Here is a 12,098-nt window from a genome sequence, read left to right on the forward strand (position 1 = left end):
AGAGAGATTGTATGAATAGAATTCCATATGCTTTGACAGTGGGGTCTATCAAGTACCCCATAACATGTATGAGATCGGATGTGGCCTATTCACTAGGGATAGTGAGTAGATATCAGTCTGATCTGGGTGAAAACTATTGGAAGGTTGTGAAGATAATCCTTAAGTATTTAAAAAATACTACGGACCAATGATTTATCTATGAGGACACTGATTTGAAACTTATGGGATATACTGATTTTAGTTTTCAGTCAGACCATGATGACAGTAAAAGCATATCGGATTACGTATTTATCTTAAATGGAGGAGCAATATGCTGGAAGAGTTCCAAGCAATATATTATGGTCGATTTTGTATGCGAAGTAGAATACATTGCTGCATCCGATGCTGCAAAGGAGGTGGTATGATTGCAGAAGTATTGGATTTCGATCATGCAGTAGAATATGAATTTTAAAAATTTTTGACAGGTAAATCGAAAGCTTTAACAATTAAAACTGTCTAACCAAAACTCAAACTCTAGAATCACCTTATAGATGTCGAACAAAATAAAATTCAAACATGCAAAGAGTTAGAAATTTATACTTTCTCAAATGAACAGTATGGTAAGAAGATGATCTCCACAAGACTCCAAAGCAGAAGTCCTCCAATGGTGATCCATATGGAAGATGGTTAAGATTCTTTCCAACCGATGCACCACTGCAGCCTTTTCTTCACAAGAACACTACAAGCTACTTTCTCCACGAACGATTACACCAATGCACTATTGCCTTCGATTTCTCTACTAGGATTACACCAAGAGAATTCTCTCTAGAAATCTCACAACCTAAGATTTGATTTTTGTTGCCCAGCTATGCAACCCAAGAGGGAGGGTGAATTGGATTTCTAAAAATTTTAAACTTATCTTATACCTTATGAAGATTGTTTAACAATAGCTAGATAAATAAGGAGAGTATAGTTGATTCAAGGCTAATGGTTAAATACAAGAATATAAGAGAATAAAGAAGTTCTAAAAGGAGAGCAATTAAGCACGACACAAATAAGAGAATTTATAGTGGTTCGGTGCCAACCTTGCACCTACATCCACTCCCCAAGCTCCTACTTGGGAATTTCAATCCACTAACTTGTATTCAACTTGAATACACTCGTCGGAACCTCTGACTCTAGCTATCTCAAGCTAGTCTACTTATTTTTCGGGTACAAGCCAACCCAATACAATCTGATTCAAGGTTTGGATCAACCTTCCCATATTTTGGAACCCTTCCAAAATAAAAACAATAACTCAAAAGAGTATTACAATTTATAGCACAGAAAATACAAAAGAAGCTCCTTTAATAAGCGAATGAGGCTTTAAATACACTGTACTCAAATAGAAGAAGGCTCTTTCCAATTTCCTCAAGGTGGTTGGAGACTTGAATGAGCACTTGAGGAGTTGGTGAACTTGAATTAAAAACTTCTTGAATGCTTTGAGTGGACTCTTGCTTAGGGCTGAAAAGTATGCTTGAAATCTTCTTTTCAAAAATCTTTCTTCTTGTTGATTCCCACCTTTTTGTTCCTTTTATAACTTTTAGGAATGGTGGAGAGTAATCTGGGCTGAAATAGAGCCGTTAGACCACATTAAATGAGCATTAAATATACTTAAAATAGGTTAAAAATTAGCCGTTGTGGAACTTTCCCATCACAGGGGTCGACTCATGGGGTCGACTCATGCTCATGGGTTGACTCATGGGGTCGACCTCTGTGGAAAACAACAGAAAATAATTGTTCTATAATTTTGGCCTAAAAACAGTAGAGGTCGACTCATGGGGTCGACTCATGCCTAGGGGTCGACCCATGGGGTCGACTCACAGACTGTGCCAGCCAAAAAATTCTGCGTGTCAATCAGCCCTTTGTGCCATGAGTCGACTCATGGGGTCGACTCAATTTTACAAACATGAATATCCTTCAAAATACACATCCAAAAATTATAAAATTTTCTCTAATGGATCACAAATCTTCTGTTCTTCCTCTTGATGTTTTCAAATTAGAATTTGATAAAATTATGATTTTGCCTCTGAAATACAATAAGTCTTTTTTCAAGTGAAAATCATTAGTAACCCCTTCAAATACTTTGTAATCATCAAAATCAATTCAAGGAGCAACAATCTTTCCCTTTTTTATGATGACAAAACACTTGAGCAAAAGCATATATAAAGCATTGAACATAAATTTTAAATTTATGAAGATGCATTATTTAAATATTATAGCCAAGTATTGGAATGAAATGCATCATAAGTAGTTTGAAGATAAATGTGAAATTTGCTACCAATTTGAAAATTGCTTATAAATGCATTTGCTTGGAAAGAAGAGCTGATTTGGATTCTTTGGCATATGACACATGTGCCCATTTGCTTATATTGCTCATTTGCCTAACAATTTGAAAATTTGTTACTTTGCCTAACAATTTAAAAATTTTCTCATTTGCCTAACAATTTGAAAATTTGCTCATTTGCTTAACAATTTGAAAATTTGCTCATTTGCTTAACAATTTGAAAATTTGCTTAACAATTTGTTTTTGCTTTTGATTCTTTACTCTCCCTTTTTGACAGCATCAACAAAGATTCTTTACTCCCCCTTTTTCTCGATTCCTTCTTTTTGATGGGATCAATTTTACTTCTTTAGCTCTTGATTGCTTATTTCTCTATTGCTTATTATTTTGCTCCCCCTTAATATAGCAAACATAAAAGATATACCAATTGGATACCATATTGCAATTCATAGTATTTTACATCATGGATATGAGTTATTTTGCATACTCATAATTAAAAGCAACTTAATTCAAAAGTCATTCATTGAAAGTCAAAGAGTATATGTATTTATAATCAAAAAGTGACTGATTACATAGTTGTTCCAATACATATGAGGTAATTCAAAATACAAAAGTCAATCAGTCAACATCATTACATAGCCCAAAAGATAGATCCTAGACTAAAACTAAAGAGAAGACTAACTACACAGGATCTAGTAGAGATCATGACTGGATGGATCAGAGTCAGATGAATCAGAGATGGGGTGAGGAGATGAAGGATCATGTCCTCGAGCTTGACCTCGACCGCGTCTACCTCTGCCACGGGTGGAGGTGCCAGCACGAGTGGATGGGTGAGAAGATCCTGAAGGCTGAGAAGCAAAAGACTGAGCTACAAGAGAGAGTCTGATAGTGTCCAGAAGGTTTAAGGCTCTCGAAATAGACTGTAGCAGTGCAGTGAACTGGGTGGAAGCATGCTCACTAGAGCCTCTGATCTCTCTCCTCAAAAAGTTAAATCCGCTCTCCAAGACTCTTCTAAGTCTGGCTGCCTTCGCAGATAGGTCTGAGACCTCAGTGATGTCCTCATGTGGCTGTGGATGGGCTAGATCCAGTACTTGCCTCTGCAAGTCGAATACTCTGGCAGTCAGTCTCACCACACAATCTTCAAGCTGCTGAATGCGAACTGACTGATCTGTAATCATCTGGAAGACAGTGGAGATGTGAGGGATCAGTGTCTGATCAGATACATCGTGAGATATGGATCCCTGTGTAAAAGCTGAAGTACCCAACTATCGAGATAGTAAGGAAGCTACACGCTGAGAGATCATCTCTATCTGATCGTCAGCCAATTTGATCTCTGAGGAAAGTGCTCTGCTGTCGGCTGCTTGACTGGAGTGTGCCTCCTCACAGACTCTGATGGGCCTGCCTCGTGATCCGAAATGAACTAAATGTCTGGAGATGCTGCCCTGAGATCACGGAGGGATGAGGGTGGTCCTTTTTCCTCAGCTCTGTCCTCAGCTCTCTCTTCCACACCTTTAGTCCAACCACCATCTGTCTTAGTAAAGCCCATACGGTGCAAAGTATGGCGGTTGATGGTGTCAGAGTGAGAAAGCCTAGCTACTACCTCCCCCTTAAAGCTGATTCTAAAACTCCTGAATACTAAAGTGAGGGCCATACCGAAAGGCAGATGTGCCTTGGATCTATTCAGGGTTTCTCTCATAGCTTCTATCATTAATGCTGGGAGGTTTAGGGGGGTTTGAGTAACAACATGATACATAATGCAGATGTCTCAGCTTGAGAGGAGATCATGTCTACCACTTCTAGGGAAGAATAATTTAGTTACCATTTGATGTAGTATCCTCATCTCAATGGAGAGCATCTTGGCCTCTAATTTGTTTAGGCTTCCCGAGAAGGTTCTTCCTAGAATCACATTAATTTCCTCCTCCTTAACTGGGAGTTCCATATTTGTGTATCCCTCACAGGGTAAATGAAGAATTTCTCCCAGAAGCATAGGATCTAGACTGATTTCTATACCCTTAACAGTGGATCTTACTATTTCATTACCATAGCTCAAGTTCAGATAAAATTTTCTAACCAGATCCACATAGGTAATTTCTTTAAGTGAGTAGTAGAATTCTTAACCTTGATCCTTGATTTTTGATCCGATAGAGAACCCCTCCTTTTCAAAAAATCTGAAATCTATGTTTTTCTCAGGTTCTACCTTCCTATCAGATAAGGGAATCTTACTGGGGCTTATTGGAGATCGAGAGGTAGCTGGAGCAGATGCTGGAGCAGGGATTGAAGCTGAAGAGGTCTCGGTTGCCTGTCTCTTCCGACGCAAGCCCTCTTCCATCCCGTGGATCGATTTTCTTCTTTGTGGGAGCTTCATTTTTGGAGCCATTTGCACTGACAAGACTAGCATAGAGTTTGGGAGAGCAAATGTGAGGGTGAGATGAAGAGTTTCTAGTGGAAGGATAGAGATTTTTGGAGGAGTGATACCCCGATTTGGAAGAGACGGGTAGAATCTAGGGCACGCTCAAACCGCTCCAGATGAAGAGGGAGAAGGGGAGGAACTTGGTTCCTAAGGGTCGATTTGAGGTGTAAGAGGCGGTGGGAGAAGAGTCTTGAGGGAAAACTTGGGTTTGGAGAAGAAGAGAAGGGGACCTATGGCTTGGAGGAAGGAAGAAGACAATGAGTCGGGTCGGCTCAAGGAGGGATTTTCAACAAAAAGAGAGAGAACCCGTGGGATTTGGCCAAAAATTACAAGTTTGCCCTTGGGTCGACCCTAGGGGTCGACTCATGGCTCATAGAAATTCAGAAAAATGATGAAACAATTTTCAAAAAATTTGAAACTTTAGGAGAAGGATATTTACTCAATGATCAATTATGAGAATAATAATTTTGAGCTTTTAAGCCCAAGAGAAATGATGAGAATTGAGTTCAAAGAGTTTTTGATATTGATCCCTTGGGATCAGAGAGACATTTAAGCAGATGGATCAAGGATTCCTAGTTCTCTCCTAATTTCACAAAATCTATCTTCACTTAGGGCCTTTGTAAAGATGTCGGCTAATTATTTTTCAGTACAAACATAGTCAAGAATTATGTCTTTATTTTGAACATGTTCTCTTATGAAATGATGTCTGATTTCAATATGTTTAGACCTAGAATGCTGAATTGGATTTTTAGTAAGATTTATAGCATTAGTGTTATCACATCTTATGGGAGTTTCATTAAGTTTGATACCAAAATCTTCGAGTTGTTGCTTAATCCACAAGATTTGAGCACAACAACTTCCGGCTGCAATGTATTCGGTCTCAGCCGTAGACAGTGCTACCGAATTTTGTTTCTTACTAAACTAGGAGATTAGGTTAACTCCAAAAAATTGGCAAGTTTCACTAGTACTTTTTCTATCTAATCTACATCCAGCAAAATCAGCATCTGAATATCCTATTAAGTCAATTAATGAGTCCTTAGAGTACCATAATCTTAGAGTTTGTGTACCATTTAAATATCTAAAGATTCTTTTAACTGCATTCAAGTGTGATTCTTTTGGATTTGATTGAAATCGAACACAAAGACAAACACTAAACATAATATCAGATCTACTAGCAGTTAAATATAGTAAAGAGCCAATCATATCTCTATAAAATTTTAAGTCTACACTTTTACCTTCTTCATCCTTGTCAAGCTTACATGAAGGGCTCATGGGTGTGCCAATTACTTTGGAGTTCTTCATTCCAAATCTTTTGAGTAATTTTCTTGTGTACTTGCTTTGGATGATGGAGATTCCTTCCTTTGTTTGTTTGATTTGGAGTCCGAGGAAGAATGTAAGTTCTTCCATCATGCTCATCTCGAACTCCCCCTACATGAGCTTTGCAAAATCTTGACAAAGAGTTTCATTAGTAGATCCAAAAATAATGTCATCAACATATATTTGTATAACTAATATATCATCTTGATTTTTTTTAAGAAAAAGGGTTGTGTCTACATTACCTCTTGAAAAATTATTATTAAGTAAAAATTTGCTTAGCCTTTCATACCAAGCCCTGGGTGCTTGTTTCAAACCATATAGAGCTTTATTTAATTTAAAAACATGATTAGGAAAAGCATGATTTTCATAACCTGGGGGTTGTTCTACATAGACTTCTTCACCAATATATCTATTTAAAAAAATACTTTTGACATCCATTTAGAATAATTTAAATTTCATAAAGCAAGTATATGCAAGTAGAAGTCTAATTGCCTCTAATCTAGCAACAGGTGCAAAGGTCTCATCAAAATCAATTCCTTCTTCTTGATTATAACCTTTAGCAACCAATCTTGCTTTATTTCTTATTACATTTCCATATTCATCTAATTTATTCCTAAAAACCTATTTTGTGCCAATTATTGAATAATTTTTAGATCTTGATACTAAAGTCCATACATTATTTTTTTCAAATTGATTAAGTTCTTCTTGCATTACATTAATCCAGTTATAATCTTTTTCAGCTTCTTCAATGGTTTTAGGTTCAAGATGAGAGACAAAGGCAAAATGATTGAATACATTTTTAAGTGAAGAACGAGTTCTTACACCCTGTGAAGGATCACCAATAATTAGTTCCTTGGGGTGATTGTGAACATACCTTCATTCTTTGGGTAGATCATTTATATCTTGATGTTGTTCTTGTTGTTCTTCACCTCCCTCATCCTGTTTGTCTTCATGTTCCTCATCATCTTGAATTGTTGAATCTTTCAGAGTGATCTCCTTCATCCCTTCTATAAGAGGGTCTACATCATCAACACCTTCATTCTTTCTTGAAGGAAGATCGTTAGTTTCATCAAAGACAACATGTATTGACTCCTCTACTACTAAGGTTCTTTTGTTAAAAACTCTAAAAGCTTTACTAGAGGAGGAGTAACCAAGAAAGATTACTTCATCGGATTTTGCATCAAAATTTTCAAGTCTTTCTTTACCATTGTTTAACACAAAACATCGACAACCAAAAATATGAAAATATGCAATATTAGGTTTTCTTCCTTTCCAAAGCTCATAGGGGGGTTTTCTTTAAAATTTATCTAATTAAAGCATGATTTAAAATGTAACATGCTGTGTTAATAGCTTCCGCCCAAAAGTATCTTGGAAGGTTGCTTTCACATAGTATGGTACGAGCCATTTCTTCAAGGGTTCTATTTTTTCTTTCTACTACTCCATTTTGTTGGGGTGTCCTAGGTGCAGAAAAATTATGGCCTATTCTTTTTTCATCACAAAATTTTTTAAAGTCTTGATTTTCAAATTCGGTTCCATGATCACTTCGAATATTTTGAATTAAAAATTCTTTCTCATTTATGACTTTTCGATAAAATTTAGAGAAAACTTGAAAAGTTTCATCCTTGTGTGCCAAAAAGAAAATCCATGTAAAATGAGAGAAATCATCAATAATTATAAAACCATATCGTTTTCCTCCTAGACTAGTAGTTCTAGTAGGTCCAAATAAATCCATGTGCAATAGCTCTAATGGTCTATAAGTTGAAACAATATTTTTAAATTTGAATGAAACTCTTGTTTGTTTACCTAGTTGGCATGCATCACAGATTCTATCCTTTTCAAAGTTTAATTTTGGCAAACCAAGAACCAATTTCTTCTTAATGAGTTTTGAAAGTGAATGCATGCTAATATGTGCAAGCCTACGATGCCAAAGCCAACTAGTCTCATTAATCTTGGCATTCAAGGATACTAGGCATTTCATGTTTATCTTGGATAGATCATTCAAATCTATCATATAAATATTACCATGTCTATGTCCAACAAATTTAATGCCTTCATTAATAGGACTAGTTACAATGCAAACAGAAGATTTAAAAATAATTTTATATCTTTTATCATAAAATTGACTAATACTTAGTAAATTATGCTTTAAACCATCTACTAACAAAATATTTTCAATGTACTTGGAGGGAGTGATACCAATGTTACCTATACCGATGATCTTTCCTTTACCATTATCTCCAAAGGTGATCATCCCTCCATTTTTAGCATCAAGTGTGATGAATTGGGATTCATCACCAGTCATGTGTCTCGAGCATCCGCTATCAAGATACCATTTTCTGTTTGCTCCTTGGGATGCTAGACACACCTCATTTTCATGTGCCATAAGGCACAAGTTGGCTTGTTTAGTTGAGTCTTCCTCTTCGGAGCTTGAGTCATCACTTCCACTCCAAGTGGCCATCATGGCCTTCTTCTTGTACTTCTTGGGACCCTTCTTCAGTTGTGGGCATTCAGACTTGAAGTGTCCTGATTTCTTGCATTCATAGCAGATAAGGGGTTGGTCTTTATCCTTTTCTTTGCTATATTCCCCTTTTGTGAGTGGCCTCTTCCTCATTCCTTATTTTCTTTTCCTTAAAAACTTCTTGAACCTTCTAGTAATGAGAGCCATCTCTTCATCCCGCTCTTCATTTTTAGTGTCATCAGTTTCTTCATCAAGTTGAGCTGTGGATTTGAGGGTGATTGTTCTCTTCTTTTTGACTTCTTCCTCTTGATGTTGTTTCATTCTCAGCTCATGTGTCATCAGTGATCCAAGAAGCTCTTCCAAAGGTAGGATGTTCAGATCTTTGGCTTCTTGGATAGCGGTCACTTTGGCTTTCCAAGTTCTTGATAAGGACTTGAGAATCTTTCTTACGAGCTCACTGTTAGAATAGGACTTACCAAGACTCTTTAAACTATTTATAATATCAGTAAAATGAGTAAACATTTCAGTTATAGTTTCATCATGCTCCATTTTAAAAAGTTCATATTTATGCACGAGCATGTTAATTTTGAACTCCTTTACTTGATTAGTTCCTTCATGGGTTACTTCTAATCTATCCCATATTTCTTTAGTAGACAAGCAAGTTGAAATGCAATTAAATTCATTAGCATCAAGAGTACAATACAAAAATTCATAGCTTTAGCATTTAGTTGGGCCATTTTCTTATCAACCTCATCCCAATCTTTTTCGAATTTGGCTGATTCCACACTATCAATAATTTTAGTGGATGTGTGAGGGCCATTTACTATGATACTCCACATATCATAGTCGAGTTCTTGAATGAAGATTTTCATCCGAGCTTTCCAATAGGTATAGTTGGACCCATTGAAAAGTGAAGGTCGGTTAGTGGACTGCCCCTCGGCTAGAGAAGTGCCAACTTGAGTTGCCATAGATCTTTAGCTCTTTGATTGGTTAAATCAAAGTAGGGCTAGAGCACCGGGCTCTGATATCACTTGTTGCCCAGCTATGCAACCCAAGAGGGGGGGTGAATTGGGTTTCTAAAAATTTTAAACTTATCTTATACTTTATGAAGATTGTTTAACAATAGCTAGATAAATAAGGAGAGTATAGTTGATTCAAGGCTAATGGTTAAATGCAAGAATGCAAGAGAATAAAGAAGTTCTAAAAGGAGAGCAATTAAGCACGACACAAACAAGAGGATTTATAGTGGTTCGGTGCCAACCTTGCACCTACATCCACTCCCCAAGCTCCTACTTGGGAATTTCAATCCACTAACTTGTATTCAACTTGAATACACTCGTCGGAACCTCCGACTCTAGCTATCTCAAGCTAGTCCACTTATTTTCTGGGTACAAGCCAACCCAATACAATCCGATTCAAGGTTCGGATCAACCTTCCCACATTTTGGAACCCTTCCAAAATAAAAACAATAACTCAAAGAGTATTACAATTTATAGCATAGAAAATACAAAAGAAGCTCCTTTAATGAGCGAATGAGACTTTAAATACATTTTACTCAAATAAAAGAAGGCTCTTTCCGATTTCCTCAAGGTGGTTGGAGACTTGAATGAGTACTTGAGGAGTTGGTGAACTTGAATTAAAAGCTTCTTGAATGCTTTGAGTGGGCTCTTGCTTAGGGCTCAAAAGTATGCTTGAAATCCTCTTTTCAAAAATCTTTCTCCTTATTGATTCCCATCTTTTTATTCCTTTCATAACTTTTAGGAATGGTGGAGAGTAATCTGGGCTGAAATTGAGTCGTTAGACCACATTAAATGAGCATTAAATGCACTTAAAATGGGTTAAAAACTAGCCATTGCGGAACTTTTCTGTCACAGGGGTCGACTCATGGGGTCGACTCATGCTCATGGGTCGACTCATGGGGTCGACCTCTATGGAAAATAGCAGAAAATAATGGTTCTATAATTTTGATCTAAAAACAGCAGAGGTTGACTCATGCCTGGGGGTCGACCCATGGGATTGACTCACAGACTGTGCCAGCCAAAAAATTCTGCTTGCCAATCAGCCCTTTGTGCCATGAGTCGACTCATGGGGTCGACTCAATTTTACAAATATGAATATCTTTCAAAATATACATCCAAAAATTATAAAATTTTCTCCAATGGATCACAAATTTTCTATTCTTCCTCTTGATGTTTTCAAATCAGAATTTGATAAAATTATGATTTTGCCCCTGAAATACAATAAGTCTTTTTCCAAGCGAAAATCATTAGTAACCCCCTCAAATACTTTGTAATCATCAAAATCAATTCAAGGAGCAACAATTTTGTATTTCAACATATAAAAAAATTAAACCCTAGGACAAACACACCTCACTTCCTATTTTTCTCAGCTTTCTTCTTTTTATTTTTCGACTCTATTTTTTCTTATCTTTTTCTCTAATTTTTTTTAGATTTTTTGGACTCTTATCACATACCAAGGTCTCTAATTTTTCATCAAAATCTAGCCCTTATTCCATAAGAGGTGTCCCATTTAAATAGGTGAAGAAGGGATGGCAAGGAGACCCAAGGGGCGCCAACTCTTGATGCTTCACTTCCTCACATGGAGAAATTAATTCTTTGATGAATTAAGTGGCATAGAAGAGGCTTCACACAGAAAGACTCTTCCTTTTCTATGCCCCATAATTTTCTTAATAAATTTTGGCATGTGATAATTAAGAAATCGAAGAAAAACTAAGAGGTGGTTAAGAGTCTTAAGGAAGGACTCTTCCTCTTCTTAATGCAAAAAGAGGGTGGTGGCATTTATTTTTTGGTGTGCAACTAGAGTGGTGTGGAGGAGTCCTTCCACGCTTGAAACTCTTTCAAATTGGGTAGAAGTCCAATTAAAATAGACCTAATCCAATTAGGTCAAAGGCAATAGGTTCAGTTTAGCTCAAACACTTTGAACTTAACCTAATTAGGAACTTGGGTTAACATAATATGCTAACAAATTAAATTAACCTCTAAAATTTATATTAAATCCTAATTAAATTAGATCAAGATCAAATCTCAAAGTGTATAACTCATCAGAATTCAAATCTAGCCAGCAGTGGACACAGACTCTTGACCTAATCCTAATCCGATCAGATTAGATCAGCTCAAGTATCCCAATTAACTAAGACTCTTTTTAATTAATTTTTAATTAATTTTTTTTAATTTTAATAAATTTATAAGTCAAGATTGATATCTAGTAATATATCATGACTATTCAGAAGAGATAAAAATTTGATAAAAATTATCAAACTACCCTTCAGTGGCAAGTTATCGTGTAATTCAATCTTTTAGTCAAACAACATCCCAGATGAGCTGTGGGTATGGAATCATGTCAAACTCAATTGCTTATCTAAATATATCTCGATCAGAAGATGATGATTCAGTTGATGATATATTAAATTTTTTTTTTTAATTATCGTCCCGCTTTGGCCAAAGACTTTCAGAATCATTAACCTATGAGATCACATAAGATATTTTCTCTCCTTATTAAGAGTGATTGATCCCTTATTGACTACTTACAATCTTCATACATACTTCACCACATCTAGAACACCCCGCACAAGAATTAGAGAACCAAGATAG

This window comes from Elaeis guineensis, chromosome 10, assembly GCF_000442705.2.
Source record: "Elaeis guineensis isolate ETL-2024a chromosome 10, EG11, whole genome shotgun sequence".
NCBI lineage: Eukaryota > Viridiplantae > Streptophyta > Magnoliopsida > Arecales > Arecaceae > Elaeis > Elaeis guineensis.